The sequence below is a fragment of the Panthera uncia genome, chromosome F1 (assembly GCF_023721935.1).
Source record: "Panthera uncia isolate 11264 chromosome F1, Puncia_PCG_1.0, whole genome shotgun sequence".
Classification (NCBI taxonomy): domain Eukaryota; kingdom Metazoa; phylum Chordata; class Mammalia; order Carnivora; family Felidae; genus Panthera; species Panthera uncia.
Window position 1 is genome coordinate 19,812,412 of NC_064813.1, and position 26,222 is coordinate 19,838,633.

At 37.8% G+C, this 26,222-nt stretch overlaps 1 protein-coding gene across 4 annotated transcripts in view; it reads left to right on the plus strand.

Moving 5' to 3' along the window:
- The first annotated feature begins 1,721 nt into the window (after positions 1–1,721).
- RALGPS2 (Ral GEF with PH domain and SH3 binding motif 2) overlaps positions 1,722–26,222 on the plus strand; it is a 169,515-nt gene continuing 145,014 nt past the window's right edge. For 3 of the 4 annotated variants that reach the window (XM_049634021.1, XM_049634023.1, XM_049634024.1), the window contains exon 1: positions 1,722–1,808. The gene's annotated coding sequence lies outside the window, so the exon portion shown is untranslated. Of the gene's footprint in view, positions 1,809–2,342; positions 2,610–26,222 lie in introns of those variants that run through there. The other variant, XM_049634022.1, reaches the window with a different exon arrangement.

Below are 26,222 nucleotides of genomic sequence, written 5' to 3' on the forward strand. Positions count from 1 at the left end.
GTGTGTATTATTGTTGGCACACAGCCAACCACCTCTTCCTTAATCTCTTACTAACACTTTAAAAAGAATAAACATTTACCTAACTTGATAACTAGAAGGGTTTTTCCTCCAAGTGCTAATTTTGTTTGCCAGTTGTTTCTTTGGGACTTGAAGCAATTAGCATCTATGGGAAAACTCTGTATACATAATACATTTCCCCCCTTTTTACCAATAGTCTGTTTTCCTTTTTCTAAGTCTATTCTCATTTGAAAGTTGTTTTTTTTCTTACTTTTGGTTTCTCTACTTCTCTCAGTGATTTCATCATGATTTCCTTCAAGACTTTCTCTGAAAGTAAAATGCAATAAAAGTGAAAAACCATAAACTTTGTCTATCCTGTTTGTTTTTGTTTTTAAACTTACCTTTGGGTTTGGGGAGCGAGAGGGAAGGCTTTAAAGAAGTGACCCTATTTGAGGGAAGGGGTTTGAAGGGGCATGCTAGCTTCCCTAAGAGTAAAGGGTTATGATACCAGGCCGTCAAAGGAGGAAATAATTAGCATTCTTCAATACGCACGATTAATCAGTTCTGCTTGGTGGTTATAAAAGGGAGGAAAGAAACCAAATGGGAACAATTTTGGTCCTTTCATGTTTTATACCCAATGCTAGTTAGTACACAGTATCCCTTCCACATTCTACTGTACATTGCCTGAAGAGCTGCAGATCATCAAATAATCATTTCCAAATGGTCTAATGACAGCATAAAGGTGGCTCACTTAAAACCTTCCATTTATAGTCACACTGCATCAAATGGTGCTAATTTTAAGTAGGCCACCCCATACAGAGCACCCTCCGAAACACCCTTCCGCCGTTTATAACGAATCTGTTCCTTTTTCATTCACAGAAAATATTTGATATTTCTGAATCTTTTTCGTGCATTGACATGAAAATACTTTTCACCTGGAACTCGTCAATCCGAGACCCCCGGGGATGCCAAATTTCTGCCATTTGCTTATTAAGCCACGGGCAGTCCCCAGCATAACACTTACAAAGGCCTACTTCTAACACTTCCCGAATCTTAATATGAGAGTATTGATCACCATAATTTATGGTCCTGCGGCAGTGGGGCGGCTCTTCACATTTGGAGCCCCCCACATTAGTTGCAGCGACTAATTCTAAAAACACCGCTGGCGCGGGCAGAATATTTCATCTGGGGACCAAGTGTTTCCAGACTTTGTTCTCCGGCCTTAAAGGTGAGGTGCCGGCGCTGAAAGCGACAGACACCAGGGTCGGTTTCACCGTGGTGGGCCCCGTGCGGGAAGGAGGTGTCCGGCGCCCCACCTGTCAGCCCTCCAACCCTTCCCCGCCCCTCCTTTGGGCGGGTAGCGGCCCCTCCCTCCCGCGGGCGCCGGGCGGGGGGCTGCGGCTAGCGGCGTGCGCCGCGGACACCGGTCCCCGGCGGCAGTTGGGCGTGTGGGGCAGCAGAGCAGCAGGCGCGGAGCGCGCGGCGAAGACCCCGCCAGTCGCGGCCCCGAAGGCACGCGCGAGCGCATTCGGTTGGTGCGCGCGCGCGCGGCTCCGCCCCGCCCTCCCTGCGCGCGCCCGGCAGGTCCGCTCTCCTCCCCCACCCGCGGCGCGGACGGGGTGGATCCAGCTCACTCCCCTCCCCCGAGCGGCGGCCGCGGCGGCGGCGGCGGCGGGCGCTGAATGAGAGACGCCGACTGCTCGGGTCGCCAGGCGCTAGCTTAGGCGGCAGCGGCGGCGGCAGCGGCAGCGGCGGACCCTGAGGCCGGCGTCGTGTTCCCATCCTCCGAGGCGACGGCCGCGGCTGCACAGGTCGGTGCTCCGGCCGCGGGCCCGGTGCGGAGCCTTGGCGGGCGGTGCGGGGGAGGGAAGGTGGGTGCGCTGCGCCCCCCGGGAGGCGCGGAGCCGCAGCGGCGGCGCGGGGAATGGCGGCGGCTCGGGCGCTGCGGTGTGGCTCTCCTGGCCGCGGGCCCCGGGGCTGCTTGCCCTCGGCGCGGAGACGGGGCTCGGGCTGAGGGAGGAGAACGCTGGGGGGCCCGGGGCCGCGCCTCCCTCGGCGGCTCGCTCTCGGAGGCTGGAGGCGGCCGTGGGCTCCCCGCTCCCGGTCTCTGTCCCGAGGCCGGGGGCGGGGCGGCCCCCTGAGGCCGCCTCGGCTCTCCCTCCTGGGTGGCGGGAGCCCCCTGGCCGCGGCCCGCACTGCCCTGGCGCCGGGCTGCGCCTCAGCCTCCCTTCAGGTGAGCCGGAGTCCGGACCGCCGCGCCGGGAACGCGGAGCCGGGCCACACCCCCTCCCCTGGCTCTGGCGCTGCGCCCCCGAAGCCGGCAGCCGAGCCAGCCGCCCGCGAACCCGCGCCCGCGGTCACGGTGACCTGTTGCGGAGCGGCCCGCAGCCCGGGTCGCCCGCCAGCCCGGGACGCGGAGGGGCTGGTCCTGCGCTGGCCTCCGGCCGGGAGTGCGGCAGGGTCCGGAGTCGGGGGCGCGGCCGGAGGTCGTGTCGCTGTACAGCTAGGAGCGGGCGTACTAAGGAGAGATTCCGGACCGATCTGATCAAACACTTGCAAAGCTGGGATATCTGTCTGCAAATATCCGGAATTCCATTGCAGTATCGGATTAGGTAGGCTCATAAACACCATGCTTTGGAGGTGATTTGGCAGAAACCCGAGCCAAGAGTGAGGAGCTAATATCTGGAAAAGAGTCGTAAACCTGTGCAGAGCTAAATTATCCTCCCACCTGCCCCCCTTGGAGCTCTTTTCCTGTAGCTGTGTTGTGTAGACGCAGGCCAGTTTCAATGTACGTGGGCGTGTTTGGGAAGAAGCTGCGAGCTGATAGGAGGTACCTTCGTACAAATGTTAATTTGTTTGAACTGGGAGGGGTAAAGGAGGAGGAAGAAAGGGCATTGATGTTAACTGTGGAGGAGGGGTAACTGAAAACATTAAATTTCTGTTTAAGAAAACGCTAAAAAAAAAAAAAAAAAAAGTATCTAATACCTGGCGTTTAAGACCGTAAAGCAGGAAACACGGGCAGCAATTGAGTTTTACCTTTTATGTGCCCTGGATTTTTTTTTTTTTCCTTCCAACGCTGTAGTTGTTATAGAGAGCCTTGTTTTCGTACCGGTGTTTATGAATTGATTTTGGTGTATTTTTGTATTCACCGTGAAGTCGGCTCTCACTTAAGTCTCTTTGAAGATGACCATCAGAATCTTGGGAAACTTCGATCCATGCAGTCACAGACCATAGCATGCTAGCCATAAAGCCTGTTCCACCCAGATAATTATGCTTGTGCAAGTGGTGTAGAATCATGACTATAATGTGTATTACTGTACTGTTACTGCTGAATATCTTACTATGAACTTTAGAATTATGAAGGAACTTATCCAAACAGTATTATTTTAATAAAAACAACTACTAACTCAAGCTTTGTGGGCATACAGTTTATAATCTAGCTTAAAAATTTTTGGGAAATTACTTGTTTAATTTGCTTAAAGGTCAAATATAAGGATATTAGATGCCTTTTTGCATTAATTTCACTGTAATTTATTTTAAACCTATTTTATTTTCCCTCTTTAAAATTCAGTATAATAATTTTGAAATGGTAAGGTCTATTTTTCCAGTTTAGTCCACCTTTAACTGAATTAAGGAATTTGACTTTTGAAAATATTCTGGGTGGGACACTGGAAATACTGTTCATTTTGCCTAAATTATTCCACATTGCAACAGAACTTTAAAGATGATGTTTGCTTTATCAAGATTGCAACATGCTTTTCTGGTGTGTGTGTGTGTGTGTGTGTGTGTGTGTGTGTGTGTGTGTGTGTGTATCAGAAAGAACACACCAAAATTTCTTGAAAGAAATTTTTTTTAACTCTTTTACTTTGCGTACTTTTATTACACACATAAGTAATATACTTGTGTGTGTTTAAGTACCTACTATGTGTCTTTTTCAGTTTATCACGTTGTTATAGTTGAGAGTGTAGTTGTTTGTAATGAGTGATGGATATTTAAGTGAAAATGTTCTTTTGCAACTTAAAACACTTACGCTTTAGTCTAGAGGCCCAGTTCACTCACTCACTTACTCATTTGTTCCACACATATTTGTTGAGTACCTAGTTGGTGCCAGTTAGGTGCCTTAGTTTTGGGGATACAGCAGAGAAAAAGACAGGTCTGTGCTCTGATGGAGTTTAAAGAGTAAGTGGACAAATAGTCCACTGCTCCTCTGTCAGATAATGTTATTTGTTTAAAGTTAGCTTAAAAGTTTAAGAAGTAAAATCTCTTGCAGTGAACTTTAGTTAAGGATATTGTTTGTGTTTTTTCTTCTAAGAATAGTGGGAATTATTACTGAGTGAACAAAAGCATTAAGACAGTTGTTTAAAAAATATATTTATGTTTATATACATTGGGTGTCTAGTTCCCAAGTGGAACCAAAAATAAACATTCTACCTGAAGTCAGATGATGTGGAGTTTACATGTGGTTAAACAGCTTTAGTCTTTTGGTTTGTATAGTTAAATATTTGCTAAAAATAATTCCCTCTTGGCACTTGTTTATAAGGGAGTCAGATTTTTTTTAAGTCTAAATTTAAAAAAAAATCCTCTCTTCTTTTTCTGGCACGTGTGTGTGTGTGTGTGTGTGTGTGTGTGTGTGTGGACCGGTGTCCTACTGTTCTTCCATAGAATCTGATAACCATTATTGCTAAAATCAGAAAAACTTGACTGAAAGTGATAGTTTTCCTTTTTGATTAAAATATGACAAATATTGGTATAGTGCTTTGCAGATTACAAAGCTTATATATATTTATATATATATTATTGATACTTAAATATGTGAGTATTTCTCATTGTCAGGACCGCCAGTAATTAACTTTGACCCTATGTAGGTATTATTAGCTCCCATTTATTTATTTACTTACTTACTTACTTATTTATTTATTTATTTATTTATAGAAAGAGAGAGAGTGTGTGAGCTGGGGACAGGCAGAGGGAGAGGGAGAGAGAATTTAAGCAGGCTCGATTCCCGAAGCTGGGCTTGATCTCATGACTGTGCGATTACGACCTGAGCCAAAATCAAGAGTCTGGCTGACTGAGCCACCGAGGTGGCCCTATGTCATTTTAGATGAGGAAGCACACCAATAGTAAGCAAGCAGTCAACCCAATCCCAAGTTGTAGCCGTTCCTATAGCCCAGTGCTCCGTCTCCAAGTGCAAAGCTTGGGGAAAGCATCAACGTCTAGTGTTACAGGTCAGTGTACAATATGGTTACTGGTTTACTTTTCCAGAAATTTCTAAATAACTTTTAAACTTTAAATCCTCCTCTTAATTGAGATGTAATTAGTTGAATTTGCTTTCTTTTCATGAGTTAAACTTTAAAACCTATTTAAAATCTAAAAGTATCACTTTTTTTGCTATGTAAAAAAGACAGATAGTTTTGATGGACTTTTAATGGTACAAGTGTCTTGAGAATGAGATGTATTAAAATCAATCCTATTTTTTGAATATTAGGTTCTTATAACAACTAAATGTAGAATAAAATTATCCCTTTAATCTGAATACTATATTTTTTCAGTTACTCAATTTTCAGTGAGAAGATAATTCAAAAAAGTTGAAACTCTACTTCACTTAGCCTGAGTGAGGTTCCTTGGAAAGGAAAGTTAATGTATTGCATTACCCTATAAATTGTTTTTTTAAATGTGTCTTATTCCCATTGGTTTAGGGCTCCTCTGTAGTGAGAGAATGCAGATTGGACGTGATAAATTTTGGTAACTTGGAAGTAATCTGGAATTTTTTTTTTTTAATCTTACTTGATTAATGTGTGGAGCTTTTGATTTAGGAAAATGTTTAACTACATAGTTAAAATATAAACATCCACGTATTCTATGGAAAGAAAACTGAGTATAAATATACACAGTAACTTTATTTTTTATTAAAAAAAATTTTTTTTTTAATGTTTATTTATTTTTGAGACAGAGAGAGACAGAGCATGAACGGGGGAGGGTCAGAGAGAGGGAGACACAGAATCTGAAACAGGCTCCAGGCTCTGAGCTGTCAGCACAGAGCCCGACGCGGGGCTCGAACTCACGGACCGTGAGATCGTAACCTGAGCCGAAGTCGGACGCTTAACTGACCAAGCCACCCAGGCGCCCCATTAACTTTATTTTTTAAATGTTTGTCTATTTGTTTAGAAAAAAATGAGAATGGACTGGGGGAGGGGCAGAGAAGGGGAGAGAGAGAATCCCAAGCAGGTTCCATGCTGTCATCGAAGACCCAGACTTGGGGGTCCAACCCAGGAATCGGGAGGTTGTGACCAGACCCAAAACCAAGAGTTAGATGCTTAACTAACTGAGCCATCCAGCTGCCCCTACCTGGTAACTTTAATAAGTAATGGCTAGTTATAGATATAGGAAGAGTATAAATAGCCATGTTTGTGGCTTAGGTTGAGGGTCCCTAGCGATTTATGTTTCACTACTGAGAACTTTTGGTACAGGCTCTTGAATGATACGTAGCTTTGGAGTATGAGAGGCTTAAAATGAAGTTCTCACTTTGGACTTCATTGATACCCTTCTGTAATTTTACTTTTATGACATTTTCTCAAAACACATTCTCATTTTTAGGTTGATTTCCTTTTTGCTGATTCTTGGAAGGAGCCCTTTTCTGAAAACCCTACTTAAATAGGATCCTTATCACACTCTACCCTTACCTTTATTTTTCTTCACAACATTAATTTATCGGACATTAAAGTGTACATTAATTTGTTTATTGCTTTCTTCCTTCTGGATGTAAGCTTCATGAGGGCAAGGACTTAGTTTTCTTCACTGTTGTATTCGTAGCACCTAGAAAAGAACCTGGCACATAGTCAATGCTTAGGTATTATTTGTGGGGTGACTGAATTAACTGACATTAAAGGACACAAAAACCATTAGTTTTGTTTTAAAACAGTTGTTGACTTTCAATAATACAACTATGCAGTTAAAAAGAAAATTGTACTGTAGGACTTACAACGAAAAACACCATCCCCTGCCTCATCTTGGTATCACTTTCCTTCCTATATTCTGCTCTTAAAGCAACCATTTTCCATACTTGTAGCTGTTTCTTCTGGTATTTACTCCCATATTTTAAAGTATTTCAATTTTAGATCTCTCCTGGCTTGCTACTGTGGAAGATGAGTCTGTGCTTTCAGATTCCTAGGCCACCTTGAAAATCCTTTATCTCCCAGTATATTATGCTTTTGGTTAAATCAGTGTTTATTGTTCACACTATTATGACTTTGTAAATATGTTTACTGTTGAATTTTGCAGTGTACTAAAATTATATTTCTTGGAGTTAAAAATTTTTCTTCTTTTCTGAATTTTGCTTAATTTCCCATTTGTCTCTAATTTTTTTCTTTTAAAGCTGTCCCAGTATGTTCAACATCAGATTGTTCAGTTTTTTTAAAAAATTGGGAACCCCCTAGGTCTTTCTGTGCTTTTGCTCAAATCTGTACTGTGGCTTTCCACTCCTGCCATACAGGTGTATCCTGCGACCTCTCGTCATGAATCTGAGAGTTCTCTTTGCCTTTTCCCTGTGTCAGAGCCTGTAGTGTCTGGATCCATGCCTTCCTCTTTTGCCATTTATACCTATGTTTTGGTGAAATGCATCCCTCAGTAACTTTTAAGAAAGTGTATGAGGAGGTGACATTTTTGAAATGTATGTATTGCTGAAAATATCTTTCTTCCACGCTGATACCTGATTAATAATTTGGCTGGTCTGAGTGTAGAATTCCAAGGTAGAATAATTTCCCCTCAAGATTTAAGAGATTGCACTATAATTTTCTAGCTTCAAGTGGTTATTCCAAAGTCTCATGCCATTCAGTCTTCATCCTTTTTATGTGACCTCTCCCTGTTAAGATCTTTTTTTTTTTTTGTCATCAGTATATCTGACATGTCCTTGATGTTGTGTCTTGTTTGCATCTTACTTTATGTGCTTGGACCTTCGTGGGCCCTTTCAACCAGCAGTGCCCATATTAGTTGAGAGGAGAGATGGTCTAGTGCATGAATCAACAGTTTTTCTTTACAGAGCTAGATAATGAGTATTTTAGGCTTTGTGGGCCAGTTTCTGTTACTCCTAGCTTTACTTTTGTAGTGTCAAAGCAGCCATGGATAGTGTGGGCTTTGGTTTGATGACTCCTGATCTATGTACAGGTGTAAGGATTAGCCTTTGCTTTACTAGGAGTAGGGGGAGTTTATGTATAGAAACAGGAGAGAAGATGGAATACAGTTGACCCTTAAACAACAAGGGGTTAGGGTCACCGACTTCCTTGCAGTCAAAAATCCACCTAGAACTTTTGACTTCCCCCAGACTTAATCACTAATAGCCTGTCGTTGACAGGAAGCCTTACTGATAACATAAACAGCTGATTAACACATATTTTGTATATTATATGAATTATATGCTGTATTCTTACAATAAAGAAAGCTATAAAAAGGAAAATGTTACTAAGAAAATTATAAAGAAGAGAAAATACATTTACAGTACTGTACTATATTTATTGAAAAAAATCCATGTGTCAGTGGATCCATGCAGTTAACCTTGTGTTGTTCAGGCGCCAACTGTATTTGGTTAGAGACATAAAATGATGGTGGCTTGGAGTTTTCACCTAAGGTTTTGTGTTTACCTTAGTGTATGGAAAGTGAGGTAATTAGCTAAAGTAAAGAAGAATAGGAGTGTGTATTGGAGGTTTGAGAAGAGGGAAAAATATATGATACAGTCATCTATCAAAAAGTGGAAAAGTGAACAGAAAATAGAATAGGGAAATATAGTGTTTTTCCAGATAGTAGCATTAAGGGCTCACTTGAATGTCATGTTTCTGACTTTAATAGGAATATCTCTAAAATCTCATAATTAAGTATGATATCTTAATATAGGTATTTTTAAATTAGCTAGTTATTTTATTAATCTAATCAGAAATAATTGCATGCATAAGTAATATGTACATACATGTATATATATTGTTTATACATACAGACTTAGCCTATAGTACTATAATTTTTTCCCCAAGTACAGATTTTGATTTAGGAATCATTCATTTATTTATTCATTTAAAAAAGTCATGGAGCATTTTCTTTGTACCAGAAATAGTTCTTGGTGCTGGGGATACAGCAATAAACAAGATAAAAAGTTTGCCTTTATATAAATCTGTATTTTAACTAGCTAATATATAATATGACTAAATCATACACACAATAAAACAATAAGTAAGGAACATTTGTAATGTTGTGACGTGTTGTGAACAGATTTCCCCATTGAGTTAACTAACACGCCTATCACCTCACATATTTACTTTTTTTTTTTATGGTGAGAACATTTCTTTCTTAGCAAATTTTAATTATACAATATACTGTTACCAACTATAGTTACCATATTACGTATTAGATCCTCAGATCTTATTTATCTTATAATTGAAAGTTTGTACCCTATTACCAATCTCTCCCTATTTCCTCTACCTTACTTTAAGTTTTTGATAGATAACTGTAAAAGATTAAGAAATATGTTATAGGCTTTGTTTGGTAAGAATTTTTATCTTTTACTATCATAAATAAGTATTAAATTTCATCAAGTGCTTATTCTGTGTTGGGAGAGATGATCATGTGTATTTTCTTTGTTAATCTAATAGAATGTATCACACATTAATAGAGTATCTCCTGTTTGCATTATTACATCCAACCCCACTTAGCTGTGTTGCATTTGTCTCTCCTCACACATACTGCTGAACTTGGTTTGCCATTGTCTTAGAGTTTTTTAAAATCCACATTTATCAATAGATTTATCACAGATTTATATGTGTGCATTTGTGTTTAAAGTTATGAAACTCATAAAATGAGTTGTGGAGCTTTCCTTTTTCTGTTTCCTGAAATAGTTTTATAACAGAGGTTATGTATGTGTGTTTTGAAGGGGCTATAGATATAAGATGAAGGGTCAAAAATAAAGTTTCTAGAGAAAACCTGGAAAAATATCTATGTGATCCTTTGGTAGGCAAAGATTTTTTTTTTTTTTTAAACAGGACACAATAAGTACTAACCAGATAAGACTGATAAATTGTTCTTCATTAAATGAGAACCTCTGTTCATCAAAGGATACTTCGAGTAAATAGGCAAGTGACACACTAGAAAGAGTGTCTGCATTACTTAAAACTGACAGAGGACTTGTATCTAGAGTATATAAAAGATGTCAAAACAAAACAATAAAAACACTAGGAACCCAATTTTGGTTTTTTTTTGTTGTTTTTTTTAATTTTTTTAATTTTTTTTATTTTTGGGACAGAGAGAGACAGAGCATGAACGGGGGAGGGGCAGAGAGAGAGGGAGACACAGAATCGGAAACAGGCTCCAGGCTCCGAGCCATCAGCCCAGAGCCTGACGCGGGGCTCGAACTCACGGACCGCGAGATCGTGACCTGGCTGAAGTCGGACTCTTAACCGACTGCGCCACCCAGGCGCCCCTAGGAACCCAATTTTGAAACAAATGGGCAAAAGACTGAAACAGGCATTTACAAAATGAGTTGTTTGGATGGCTAAGGTGAAAAGGTACTCACATGATTTTTAGAGAGTTACAGGTTAAAACTATCATGTGATACTAAGATATACCCACCAGAATGGTGTTAATGAAGAAATCTGAAGCTACTAAGTGTTGACAAGAATATAGAGCACTTAGACTCTCATACATTTCAAATGGGTTTGAAAATTGGTAAAACCACTTTGGAAAATTCTTTGGTATCCTCTGCTAAAGCTCGACACATATATGCCCTGTGATCCAGCAGTTTCGCTTCTTGTTTTAGACTCAATAGAAATCAGTATACATGGACATCAGAAGACATGTATTGTAGAAGAAAACATAGGAGTAAATTTTCATGACCTTGAAATAGGCAAAGCATTGTTATATATGACACCAAAAGCAGGAGCAACAAAACAGAGATGAGATAAATTGGGTTTCATCAAAATTTTAAACTTAAGCTTCAAAGGACATCATCAAGAAAGTAGAAAGACAACCCACAGAATGGGAGAAGATATTTGCAAGTCATATATCTGCTAAAAGACTTGTATTCAGAATATGTAAAGAACTCAACTCAGTAATAAAAAGACAAGTAACCCAATTTGAAAACAGAGGATCTGAATTGGCATTTTTATTTTTTTATTATTAAAAAAAGTTTTTAAGTTTATTTATGTTGAGAGAGAGAGGGTAAGCATGAGTAGGGGAGGGGCAGAGAGAGAGCGAGAAAGAAAGAGAATCCTAAGCAGTCTCCACACTGTCAGCGCAGAGCCTGATGTGGGGCCCGAACTCATGAACCGTGAGATGATGATCTGAGCCGAAACCAAGAGTCAGACACTTAACTAACTGAGCCACCCAGGTGCCCCTGAATTGGCATTTTTTAAAAGAAGATATGCATAAGCACATGAAAAGATGCTTAATATTATTAGGTATCAGGGAAATGAAACAGAAACCATAATGAAATCCACCTTCACACCACTAGAATGACTAGAATCAAAAAGTTAGATTATAACAAATGTAGGCATAGTTGTACAGAAATTGGAATCCTCACACACTGATAGGAATGTAAATTGACATGGCTACTTTGGATGACATTATGGGAGTTCTTCAGATTATTTAACATAGAATTACCAAGAGAAATGATAACATGTCCCTGAAAAAATTGTACATGAGTATTTACAGCAGCAGCATTCACTATAGACATAAAGTAGAAACAACCCAGATGTCTATAAATGAACAAGTGGAGAAATAGCATGTGGTATATCCATACAATGAATTAGTATTGAGTCAGTAAAAGGAGTAGCTACATGCTACAACATCACAGAACCTTGAAAATATGATAGTAGGTGAAAGAAGCAGTCAGAAAATGCCACATGTTATATGACTCCATTCAGATGAAATGTCCAGAACAGAGCAAATCTGTAGACAGTAGATTAGTGGTTGCTTAGGGCTTGGGGAAAGGAGAGAGGCAGTGGGAGCTAAAGGGCGTGGAGTCTCATTCTGAGATGATGAAAATGTTCTCAAATTGTGGTGATAGTTGTACATACCATTGAATTGTAAACTTTATTTTTATTTTATTGTTTAAAGTTTTAATTCCAGTATAATTAACATCAAGTGTTATATTAATTTCAGGTGTACACTATAGTGACTTAGCAATTCTGTACATTACTCAATGCTCATCATAAGTACACTCTTAATCTCCTGAATTGTATACTTTAAATAGGCAAATTGTATGGTATGTGAATTAATATCTCAAGAAAGCTGTTAAAAATAAGACATGGCAAAAATAATCAGTGATATGAAGACACTGCTACCATATTTAATTTAGAAAAGCAGGATGCAGAGGAGTATATAAAGTATCACCTTTTTGTAAAGCCACAAAAACCTTATGTGTGTGTATGTGTTTAAGTGATCTTGTAAGGGTGGGAAAACGTTGCACACTAGATGCAAACGTTTCTTACTAGTTGGGCTAAGGTAAGGAGGAGAGGAAGAGAAAAAGGGAGAAAAAAACTGAAAGGAAAGGGGATTGATTCAGAAGAAACAGCATGTGTAAGATAATCTCAGCTATGTAAAATATAAATCTTAAAATGAAATGGTAGTTGTATTTTTTTGTGTGTTATATTTTTCTGGGTTGTGATCCTTTTAATTTTATTAATAGAAGTATCTAAAACTAAATTAAAGGCAGTGCAAATAAAATCAGTTATAAAACCTGAAGAAACATAGCAGCTTTTTTCCATAACAACTCCCAATGGGACACGATCCAAATGTCCATCAACAGAAAAAAAATGGATCAATAATGTGTAGTCTGCTTTACACTAAAGTAGTGCTACGCATCAGTGGAAAGGAAGGAACTCTACCGCTCTTCCCAGGAAGTATGGGCAAACACACAAACAGAAGGTTGAGCAGAAGAAGGTGGACACGGTGTATATGCTGTATGATTCTTTTATTTTGAATTTCAGGAAAAGGTCAAACTCAGCTGTGTTGATAGAAGTCAGAGTAGAGTTTAGGGGTTGGGACTAGAGGAGCAAGACTCTGGGAGGGCTGGAAATGTTCCGCATCCTCATTTGGTTGGTGGTTACATGGGTGGCTACACAGGAAAAACATGTTGCCCAGTACACCGTACATACTGCACACTTGAGTCTTTTATATCTCAATAAAGAGGTAAAATCAAATCAGAAAAGATTTTTTAAATCTGATACTCATATGAAAAGCTTTTGTATGTTTGTCACTTACACTTCAATTAAAAATAACTGAATAGAGTGGCACCTGGGTGGCTCAGTCGATTAAGCATCTGACTCTGGATTTCGACTCAAGTCATGATCTCATGGCTTGTGAGTTCAAGCCCCACGTCAGGCTCTGCACTGACAGTGTGGAGCCTGCTTGAGATTCTCTGTCTCCCTCCCTCCACCCCCCCCCCCCACTGCCCCTCCCATGCACATGCTTTTTCTTTCTCTCTCAAAATAAATAATTAAAAAAAATAGGAAAAGTTTAAAAATTAAAACAAGGGGAAAAATAGTCTTTGTATACTTCAGGAATATTTATATGCCTTTCAAAGACAGTTTTTCTATGCCATTATTTCTAATGGTTACATGGTGTCGTGTTGTATGGATGAATCATAATTTACCTAAGGAATCTTGATGGACATTTAGGTTGTTTCTAACTTTTATATTAAACAGTGACAAAGTTAACATCCTTTTTAAATAGGTCTTCCTATTCTTTTCTGATTATTTCCTTTTGGTGAATTCTTAAAAGAAGGGTTTCTTGTTTGGTGGTTAAGTACATTTTCATTCTTGCCCATGGTGTGTAAGTGTTTCTGTATGTTAACACAGATTTGGTGATCAGCTTTAAAAGCATATACATTGATCTGTTGTGTAATAAATGCTTTCAGTTTTAATTGGCATTTGTAAACATTTTCAGTGGAACTTATATTTTCACGTTTTTGTATATTTGTGCTACTTTCTCCAGTTTCCTTTTCATACATACCTTTTACCTATTTTCTTAATTCTTTTAAAGGCATAAGTCTTCTGATTTAAAGCCTTTTAAGGAAATAAATCAGATGCACAAAAACTACATAAAAAACTGGTACAGTTAACTCCTAACTTAAGAAATGATACATAATCAGTGCAGTTGAAACACCGTGTTAACATTAATAACATGTAAGAGCTTTTTGTGTATTAAGAATATTAAATCATTTGCTTTAGATCTTTTTCATTTTATCTTTTGTCTCTTAAGAGAATCTTACTGAATCCAAGATGGCTTCAACTGTAAGATGCATTATTTTATCTACAACTAAGACTAAATAATATGCTGTCAGTTAAACCATGATATTCTTGATTTTAAGAGACATCCTGCTTGTAGAGATGTTAAAAGGTGAGAATATACTCACCTTAGATTAATGAAATAATATATTTTACTGTGTGTGTCTTATATTTTCTCTAGTCAGATATACCAGTCTCTTGTGTTGTTTCTATTGTTAGTCCTAGTAAGACTTTCCTATGCCACAATTAAAAAAAAAAAAAAAAATCATGTGTTTACTTCTGGTATTTTTTTAATGATTATTTATTTTTTTTAGAGAGAGAGAGCAAGCGTGAGCACGTGTGCACAAGCAAGGGAGGGACAGAGAGAGAGGGGAGAGAGAATCCCAGGCAGGCTCCCCGCTGTCAGCACAGAGCCTGTTGTGGAGCTCAAACCCATGAACTGTGAGATCATGACCTGAGCCAAAATCAAGAGTCAGCTGCTTAACAGACTGAGCCACCCAGGCACCCCTACTTCTAGCATTTTTATCACTTAAATTTTTTTTATCTTTAATTCATCCATTTTATTTTAATGTAAGATCTAGTTTTTGTCTTTTTGTCTTTAATTTTTTTTTATTTTATTTATTTTGAGACAGAGAGAGTGTGAGCAGGGGAGGGGCAGAGATAAAGGGAGAGAGAGCGAATCCCAAGCAGGCTCTGCACTGTCAGCACAGAGCCCAATGTGGGGCTTGCAACCACGAAACTGAGATCATGATCAGAGCCAAAACCTAGAGTCAGATGCTTAACTAACTGAGCCACCAAGGTGTCCCTCTAGTTTTTGTCTTTTTATCCAATATGTTAGCCAACTGTCATAAAGTTGATGCCACTAGTGATTTTTTGAACAAGGAATGATAGACTTCAGTGTGCTTGCTTGAGAAACAGGATATGGCGGTGGATTTTGGTTGGGTCTAGTCTAAAAATGATCATTTGCCTTTCTATGAAATGTGTATCTTAACCTGTAGTTTAATTTTCATTGAAAGGAATGTCAGTGTTAAAACTATGATTTCATGTTGCCTTAAAATTCTCATAATGCATCTGAGTGCTCTAGGAATCTGTCAAGTAATTTACTAAGTTAGATTTAAAATAACTGTTTTGCAACATAAACAGTGGCATTAATTCTGTGCTTAAAGTTTGTGTGAATGTGGGCAAGTTACTTAATTTCTTTAGCATTCAGCTTCTCTATTTACAAATGGCATAAGAGCACCTTCTCATAGGATCATTGTAAGGATCAAATGAGAAAGCATAAATCAAGGACTTAGCTGAATTAGCTCTTCACGCTTCCACTTTCAGGACCTCGAAGATCAACTATAATCATAGCTGAGATTCTCTCCTACAGAGGGTTACTCTAGATCTTCAGGGTTACTGAAGTAAATTATTTTTGTTAGACTTCCAACCCTGATTTAGATTCCCAGGATTTGACTAGAACTTTTCTGACCTTCTAGAATTATGTGACAAATCTGTATGTTTTCTGTAGGTGCTCTTCTGTAAATGCACTGAAATCTTTATTGAGTTTCATAGATTTTAGGATTTTGTAGGTGGAGAAGTTTGATTGACTTAGCTTTTATCCTGTAAAGTTGTTGCTAGGATAACCTCTGCTACTTTTCAGTTTTGATTTGTGGATGTAGTTTTTGTAGGTTTATGGGTTTTAGATCCTATCTCTTAAAGCTGGAGGGACAAGGGTAAGTCTACTAAAACAAATGTTTTGATGATATCTTACAGATAAGAAATTCCACTTTTTGCTTCTTTTTTTTTTCTTTTTATGAACAGTACTTTTGAATGTTTTATGTAAGCACAGTACTGTGAATGTTATCATAGAAGTTTAAATCTTAGGCCTTGTACTCATTTACATCTTCTTGGTGAAAGATAAAATCTTATATGTGAAATCACAGTAAATAGCATAAGATAAAAAAAAATAGCATAAGACCATATGTACTTATGTGTCAGATTGAAGAGCTGTTGACAGGAGAGGAGGCTTAGTGAAGGGAAGGCCAGAGTGTTCCTTAAGGAATGTGTTTTGTTAAGGTGTAAAGAATATATTAGGAACCAACCAGCACGACTGAAGATATAACAACAAGAATTAGTCTTTTGGGCATGCTTTGGATTGAAGGGTTTATTTGCATTGGGGTAGGGGGATAGTTACATTTGATAATGTGGGACAAGATTAGCATAAGGAGGGATGAGAAAAGAATAGGTCATCTATGTTGGGAGAAACACAGAATTCCAAGCGAGAAACCATGAGATCTGAGAGAGAGACGGGCATAGAGCAAGAGATTGAAGATTCTGGTTTCTGGCTCTGTGGATATTCTTCTTCGATTATTCTAGTATTTCTGTGGTTCCTGCCTTTCTTGAGACTACATCCAGTTTTGTTTTTTGTTTTTTTTTTTTCCCAGGAAAAAGAGTACAGGTTTTGGTGTCAGACTTTTGGTGGTAGATTTTTGGCTCTCTCCTTTACTGATTTGTGACCTTGGGCAAGTTGTTCATCTTCTCTGTCTCAGTCCTCATCCGTAAAATGAGCATCATAAATAGTATCTGTCTTTGTAGGGCTGATATTAAGATTAACTGAGGTGACACAAAGCTTTTAGAACAATGCTAAGCATGTAACAAATGTTTAGTAAATAGCATCATATATGTATGACATCATATATACATACACATATATATATGATATGTGACATATATATAATGCTAATTGAGATAACATGAATTAATTTCTTATAGTTAAAAGAGCCTAAGGAGTTAATTTGCTTGCACCTTCACTTAGAGTAGGGCAACCTAGTGTGTGAGCTGGGTATGAAATGTTATTTTGGGTAGTGTATAGAGCATAAAAAAAAAATACTGTCTTACGTAGTTTGAATAATAGGACCTGGTATTTATTTATCAAGGATTTAAAAGAGGCTTGGTGCTGTTCTAAACATTTTACCTGTATTAACTCACTGGATCATTGTGATAACGTGGTGAAGTGTAGGTACTGTTATTTTCCTCCATTTTAAAGAGGTAGAAACAAAGGCTAACCATCTTGCCTAAGGTTATGTATAAGTGGCAGAGCTAGGATTGGAACACAGATAGTAAAGTTGTAGAGTTTTAATTTTTTTTATGGGAGTATGGTTTTATTAAAAAAAAAAAATTGTATGCTCCAAAACATTTTACTTGGAAATCTTCACTAGAAGTAAGAAAACAAAAAACAATAAAGAACACCAGCATGAATACATAATACATACTTTAATTATGGACACATTAAATGTATTTTAATATAATACTTCCTAACATGTTATCTCATATTGTGTTAAAAATAATACAAGGAGGTGACACTAGAGAACTACAGAATCCTGGATTCTGTTGCAGATAGGTATCCTTATTAGAGCCAAAAAAGGAGTCCTGGAAGGTGGCAAGAGAAAAGTGACAAGCAGTGCAAAACTAACATGTCATCCAGTTGTGTGTTGTTGTTGTTGTTTTCAGTTGTGTGTTTTTTAAAATGCCATTAAAATGAAGCTGAGAATACGTTTAGACACAGTTCCCACTTCAGTGAACATCCAGAATGCACAGTGGGAGGGTAAAGGTAGGGTTGTAATTTTATTGTGCAGTTTGAGCCATAACTTTCCCCTCAGTCTACTGTATGCAAAGACATGAGGGGAAAGTCATGTCATGATATGAAACCTAATCAGCATTCAAACGATTCATAGCCAGAAACCCTATGAAGGCCACAAAGCAGATGAGCCTTTAAGTTTTAAAGCCTACTTAACATAAAAAAATTTACATTGGGAAAGAAACACACAAATTTAAAGATTATTTATTTATTTTTAAAAATCCTTTAACAGTTTTAGTAACCATCAGAGATGTATGTAGAGTTTTAATTTTTAAACCTCTCTTTCCTTCTTGTTTCTTACCTTTTTAATTTTTTTTTTTTAACACTTACTTATTTTTGAGAGACAGAGACAGAGCATGAGTGGGGAGGGGCAGAGAGAGAGGGGGACACAGAATCCGAAGCAGGCTCCAGGCTCCAAGCTGTCAGCACGGAGTCCAACACGGGGCTCAAACCGGCAGACCACGAGATCATGACCTGAGCTGACGTCGGATGCTTAACTGACTGAGCCCCCAGGCGCCCTCTTATTTACCTTTTTAAATGAAATCAAGGAGGTCTCAATTTCTTGCCACTATTTCTTTTATTTCTAATGCTTGCTTCTTTCCCATTTTTTCAGGTATAGAGACTTAGGTAAGCAAGATATGGTATTAGGTAGTAGACTGTTGTAAGATTTTTGTACTGCACTTGAAGGTAGATTATGGTAAATTAAAGGATGTACACTATAAATCCTAAAGCAATCCTGTTTTCAAAAAAGTTACAGGTAATCTAACAAAGGAGATAAAATGGTATCAGAAAATACAGTTATTTAATTTTTAAAAAAGTAATAAAAAGAGCAAAAAGGTCCATGGAACACATAGAAACAAATAGCAAGAAAATAGACTTACACCTAACCATGTCAGTAATCACATCAAATGTAAGTGGTCTAAAAACACCAGTTAAAAGGCAGAGATAGGCAGATAAAAAAGCAAGACTTAACTATATATTCTTGTCTATAAGAAGCATACTTTAAATATAAAGGTACAAATAGATTAAAAGAATGGAAAAACATAATACCATACTTATAACAGTCGAAAGATAGAATGGCTATATTAATACTAGACAAAGTAGACTTCATTCAGAGCAAAGAATATTTCCAAGGATAAAAGATAGCATTACATAATGATAAAGAAATTGGTTAATTAAGGGGACATAACACTTCTAAACATTTTTTTTGCCTCTAATAGAATTTCAAAATTTCTCTTGATGGAACTCTAAAGAGGAATAGTCAAATTGTCTGTTTTAGTTGGAGAGTTCAGTACCCTTCTCTGAGTATTGAAAATCACAAAGATATAGAAGGCTTGAATAATAGTGTCAACCAATTTGACCTAATTAACACTTATAGAATATTTTACCTAACAACAGCAGAGTATTCTCAATTCTTCTTAAGTACATTTTCCATGATGGACCATATTTTGAGCCATAAAACAAGTCTCAACAATTTAAAAGGATTGAGAACCTGTGTTCTATGATCACAGTGGAATTAAATTAGAAATTGTTAGCAGAAAACTGCAAAATTTACTAATACTTGGAAACTAAATAATACAATGTTGAATAACCTATGGCTTAAAGAATAGATCAAAAGGAAATTATAAAGTATTTTGTACTAAATGAAAATAAAACATACCAGAATTTGTGAGCTACCAGTAAAGCAGTACTGAGGAGGGAATTTATAGCGCTGAATGCCTATATTAGAAAAGGAAAAATATCTCAAATTAATGGTTCTCACTTCCACATTAAGAAATTAGGAAAAAAGTAAATAAAACCAGAATAATTGAAAGAAAATGGTAAAGGTCAATATGGGAGAATGTATAAAAAACAGGAAAACAAAGACAAAATCAGTGATAACCACAAACTGTTTCTTTGGGAAGTTCTGTACAGTAAATAAAGCTCTAACCGGACTGGTTGGTATCAGGAATGACAGAGGTGACATCACTACAGATTCTACACACAATAAAAGGATAATAACGGAGTATTATAAGCAGCATTATGCTTATAAATTTTACCCCACAAATGAAATGGACAAATTCTCCAAAAGATACACACTACTACACTCAAGAAGGAATAGACAACTTGAATAGACTTGTGTCTATTAAAGACATGGATACTATTAAAATACTCCCACCAAAAAACCTCTAGGCCCAGATGGCTTCTGAATTCTAAATTTAGAATTTAATGAATTCTAAATATTTAAGGAATAGATTATACCAGTTCTAAACAAAGACTTTCAGAAAGTTGCAGAGAAAGGAATACTTCCTAACTTACTTTGTGAGGCTAGTATTACCCTTATATTTCAAACTAGACAAAGACATTAGGAGAAAAGAAGACTATACAGAAATATCCCACATGAGCATACATGCAAAAATTCTAAACTAATTAGAGCAAATTAAATGTAACCATTTATAAAACAAAACAAAACATCATGACCAAGTGGGGGTTTATTCCAGGAATTCAGGGTAGCTTTAGCATTTAAAAAGCAATCAGGGTAAGTCCCTGTTAACCAACTGAAAAAGAAAAGCCATAGGATTATCTCAGTAAATGCAGAAAGAAAAAAGCATTTGATAATCTTATTAAATCTTCCATTCCAAATAGTAACTCTGAGCAAACTCTCTGAAAAAACTACAGATAATGTAATTTTAATGGTGGAAGATCAAATGCTTTCTCCTTGAGACCTAGAACAAGTCAAGATTGTCTACTCTGACTACTTCTGTTCCATAGTATACTGGAGGTTCTAGGCAGTGTAGTCAAGCAAAAAACAAAAGGCATCTAGAATGGAAGGGAGGAAGTAAAAGTATCTTTTTTTTTTTTTTTTTTTTTTGCTGATGGCAGAACTGTAGAAAATCTGTTGGAACCTATAAAACTACTAAAACTAATCAGTGAGTTTAATGAAGTTGCAGGATAAAGGATAGATATATGAATATCAGTTACACTTCATAAACTAGCAACAAACAGAAATTGAAATTTAATAAAATCAATACCATCAGCCATAGCAACATGTATGAAATACTGAAAACTACACAGTATTGCTGAACAGAATTAAAGAATACTTAGATAACTGGGGTGGTGTTCCTTGTTCATGGGTTTGGAAGACTGATTGTTACTAAGATGACAACTCTCATCAAATAGACCTGTTGATTTAGTGCAATCCCATTCCCCAAATTTTAGCAGGCTTTTATACACACACACACACACACACACACACACACACACACACACTTATAGAAATCAACACATTGATTCTAAACTTCATGTAAAACTGAAAACAATCTAAAATAGCAGAAAAAAGTTTTTAAAAAGAAGAACAAAGTTAGAGAGTCAGTACTACCTGATATCACAATCACTATACAATTAAAGCAATCAAAACAGTATGGTATTGGTGTATATACAGAGAAATAGATCAGTGGGATAGAAAAGTCCAGAAATAAGCCAATGCATATTATAGACAACTGAATTTTAATAAAGTACAAAGGCAATTGAATGAAGAAAGGATAGCCTGTTCGACAAATCATGCTGGCACAATTGGGTATCAATATATACAAGCACATGAACTTCACTCTGTATCTTGCCTGCAAAAGTTAACTCAAAATGAATCATAGACCTAAGTATAAAAACTTAAAATTATAGAACTTTTAGACAAAAACAGGAGAAAATCTTTGTGATCTTGAGTTAGGCAAATATTTTTATTTTTGAGAGAGAACCAGTGGGGGAGCAGAAGAGAGAGGGGGGACAAAGGTTCCGAAGTGGGCTCCGTGCTGACAGCAGAGAGCCCAGTGCAGGACCTGAACTTCTGAGCCATGAGATCATGATGTGAGCTGAAGTTGGAAGCTTAACCGACTGAGCCGCCCAGATGCCCCCAAGGCAAATATTTTTAAATGTAACACCAAAAGCGTGATTCATAAAACAACACTGATAAGTGAACTTTGTCAAATTAAAAATGTGTGCTCTTCAAAAAGTATTAAGAGAATGAAAAGACAAGCTGTAGGGTGGGAGAAAATATTTGCAAATCAGTTGTGTAAGGATTTATATCTAGGATATGTAAAGAACTCTCAAAATATTTATATTTATATTACTTATATTAAATGTAATATTGGTCATTAGAGAAATGCCAATCAGAATCATAGGTGAGCTACTGATTCATACTTATTAGAATTACCAAAAAGGCTTACCAAGTGTTGGCAAGGGTATACAAGAACTAGACCTCTGTACTTCGCTGTTGAGTTTGTAAATAGTACAACCACTTTAGGAAATAGTTTGATTATTTATTAAAATGTTATAGACCTACTGGCTATTCTACCTAGATATTTACTGAAGAGAAAATACTTCCATACTAACCTTCACAGCAGCTTTATTTGTAATAACCACTGAAATCTAGATTCTCATCAGTAGATGAATGGGTAAACAAATGATGGTATGTCCATACTACTTAGCAATAAAAAGGCATGTACTGTTGATACACACAACAACACAGATGAATCTCAAAGTAACTTTGCTGAATGAGAGAAACCAGGCACTTGGGAGCAAGTGGCTATGTTCGCTATCTTGACTGTAGAGATTTTTTCATGGGTGTTTACTGTATACATTGAACATGTGCAATTTATTGCATGCCACCTCTGTATAAATAAAGCTGTTTTGAAAAAGTGATGCAATGAAGATTCTAATACAGATATGAATTGATGAGAGATTTACCAAAAACTGTTTTTTTAACATGGATCCTTGCTGTGCCTTTCACGTAATTATTTAAATACACACAAAGCAGAAGTCAGTTATAACCTTTTTCTTAGAAATAATCAAGAAATAAGGGGCGCCTGGGTGGCTCAGTTGGTTACGCAGCTGACTTCAGCTCAGGTCATGATCTCATGGTTCGTGAGTTCGAGCCCCGTGTTGGGCTCTGTGCTGACAGCTCAGAGCCTGGAGCCTGCTTTGGATTCTGTGTCTCCCTCTCTCTGCCCCTTCCCCGCTCATGCTCTGTTTCTCTCTGTCTCTCAAAAATGAATAAATGTTAAAAAAATTTTTTTAAAGATTAAAATGCCTATCTAGACACGTGTTTGCCCAAATTACACAAATAGACCAAGACCCTTGTCCAGATCAGATACTTCAACAGTTTTACATGATACTTGAATCTTAGTATTTTCTTCTTTTTACATCTTAAAAGAGAACCTGAGGGAGGGAGAAGGCAATGTTTGAGTGGAAGAATGAGGCCTCAGGACGAGGATTTGGATTGGGTTGAGAACATTGGCTCTTAATATGTTGCTTGTGTGGAGTGTTAGTTTTCCAATAGATTCTTTCTTAGATCTTATTTATTCGATTTGATGAGGAGTAACTTGCTGCTACTACAGATATATCTGCAGCTGCCCTGGAAGATTAATGTTACCTGGCTGAATTTGGTCTGTGTACAGCCTTTCCCTGCATACCCTCATCTGAGGAGTGCTTTCTGAAGTAGAATCTGCCCTTGGTTTTGTTCTAGATGAGGGATCAATAGACTTTTTGTAAAGGCCCAGATCGTAAATACTTCAGACTTTTTTTTGCAGGCCATACAGTCACCGTTGCATCTATTCAGGCCTGCCTTTGTGGGGTGAAAGGAACCATAAACAATACATAAATGAATGAGTGTAGTTGTGTTCCAATAAAACAATTTTAATTTACAAAAACAGGGCTGGATTCAGCTTGTGGCCGTAGTTTGCAAACCCTTGTTCTACACCATCAGTATTTCCTCTTTGGGACATTTGGCATCATCTGGTTAGTTTCCTAGTGGTAGTTGCAAATGGAGGAAAGTGGTACCCTTTCACTTGCACCTGCTCTGTTGAACTTAATGGCTTTTGCAGATGATGGTATGAAATAAGTGAATGACCTCAACTATCAGGGAGGAGTAGAATGATAAGGCATGCTTACTTCCTTTCTCACTCACAACCCATTTGCAGATGGTCAACAAATTCAGCAAGTTTACTTTTGAAAATTCTATGGAATTAGTTTTTTAAAAATATACTTATAATCTCCTGGCTGAAGTAGGGCAATAATCGCTGTTTCTGCTTTTAAGGTTCTCTTTCTAATCCGCCAGCCTCCACACATGTTGCCAGTTCCTTTTCTAAAATAAAAGTGTTATGGCATACATCTCTGCCTGTAATTATACAGTAACTCCCAGTCACCCAGAATAGTGATTCTTAACCACTTTTTATTCCTGAGTCCCTTTGAAAATCATTGGATAGCTGTGGATCCAGGAAAATTAATTTTTTGTGAGTGCTCATTACACAATTTTCATACTTCTGGGAAGTTGTGCAGTTCATGGCCCTAGGATTTAATTCATGGTCTCTTAGTTAACAACTTTTGATTTAGAGAATAAAGTGCATGTTTCTTCCCATGCTGTTGTACATGCTTCATGATCTGCTTCCAGTCTGTCTTTGCAGCATATTATCCATGTTGCCTGCCTCCCTCTCTATCCCTCTTCCTCTCTCTCTTTCTGTCTGTCGCTCTTTCTGTCTGTCTGTCTGTCTGTCTCTCTCTCTCTCACACACACACACACACACACACACTTTTTTTTTCTACAAAGAATTTACCAATATTCTTCTGCCATGCCAGTTTCTTCCATTCTGTCTTTGCAAGTATTATTTTCTCTTGCCAGGAATGTCCATACTACCCCTCCATCTGCCCGGTTTCTACTCGTTAAGACTCATCTCAAATAGCAGATTCTTAGTGAAGACTTCCCTGACATTTCCTCTTTGTCAGACATAAATAAGTATGAAGGATTTGTAACCACTGAGACTTGCAAGGATGGGGGTGGGGTGGAGGGAGAGGAGAATGAAGGAGGAAGACTTCTAGGAAAGATTTCTTTGCTCTCTTTCTTTTTTTTCTTTTTTCTTTTTTTAGTATTTATTTATTTTGAGCAAGAGGGAGAAAGAGAATGCCAAGCAGGGTCCATGCAGAGCCTGCCACAGGGCTCAACTTCACAAATCACAAGATCATGACCTGAGCCGAGATCAAGAGTCAGATGCCTAACCAACTGAGCCACCAAGGTGCCCGAAGATTTCTTTGCTCTTAAGAGATATACCTCTTCTTGAATAATGGCATCTGACTTAACAGCATTGTTATGAAGATTGCATGAGATAATATATGTGAAGTACTTGCTCGTAAATTGGTATAGTGGGCATTTAATTCAGTTAGCTATTGTTTTTTTACTAAGTTGAAATCTAGCATTTTACTAGGTGAAATCTAGCATTTAAGGGCAAGTGAATGCCTTTCCATTGGCCATCTTGGAAGCACTAAATTTGAGCTTATAAAGAAGTAAGGGCAAGTCTGCAGCCTCAAATGCTGAAAGCTGATGAAAAGCAATAAGCAAAATCTTTGACCCAAAGTCAAGAATCAGAATGACTTGTAAGGCTTGAGTTTCTTAATTTCTAAATATTATATTTAGAGGAGTGGAAAAAAAAAAAAAGATACCTCTTCTTAACCTCCCTGAACCTCAGTTTTCTAAGTTGAGTATAATAATGTTTACCTTGGGCTGTTAAATGAAGAGCAGTGTTCCAATCTCTACAGCACCTCGATAATTATACAGGAAATTCTCTTCTTCTAATCAGTGTGTGGCCCCAGCAACATATTGCAGGAGTAAACTATTCTTCAGAGACCCACTTCTTTCGGTTCTGAATAAAATGTCCTGATGGAAAACTATATTGTAAATTTACTAAAACAAGATTTATTCAAATCCTGCTGAAATTATCTTAAACTGTGTGTGTGAAATACAAGTTGTCATGCAAATATTTATGTTGTTATAGGCATTGCTACATTTAAACGTCCAGTGGAATTTTTACTATAAGAGTACATGATGCTTTTTTGGCTAGTAAGTTGCAAATAGAATAGATACCTGTCTTTGACAAATTAACACTTGTGTTTTTCACTATTCTGGGAATGACTGATGAGTGTATGACATACGATAATTTGTAATTTTGCTGAGCACAGATGTGATACTAGTCCATCACGCTGTTGTCGAAAACTGAACTCTCTGCGCCAGAGCCAAAATATAACACAAAGACAGAGTTTGGGATAAAGAGGAATGATAACTTTATTGCTTTGCTGGGAAGAGAAGGTTGCAGCAGGCTAAGGCCTTCAAAACTGCAAGCCCAACTGGAGGAAGAGGTTGGGGGGCTTTATAGGGAAATAATATAACTATATCTATAGGGAAATAAAATAACTCCTGGTGCTGGTGACCAAAGAGAAGCAAAAAGCAATAAGTATGGGAAGAGGAATTTTGGATAAATTAATGAGTAAAATGTAAAATTCTCTGGTGGCTTAAATCAATGGTATAAATGAGTCTACTTTGCAAT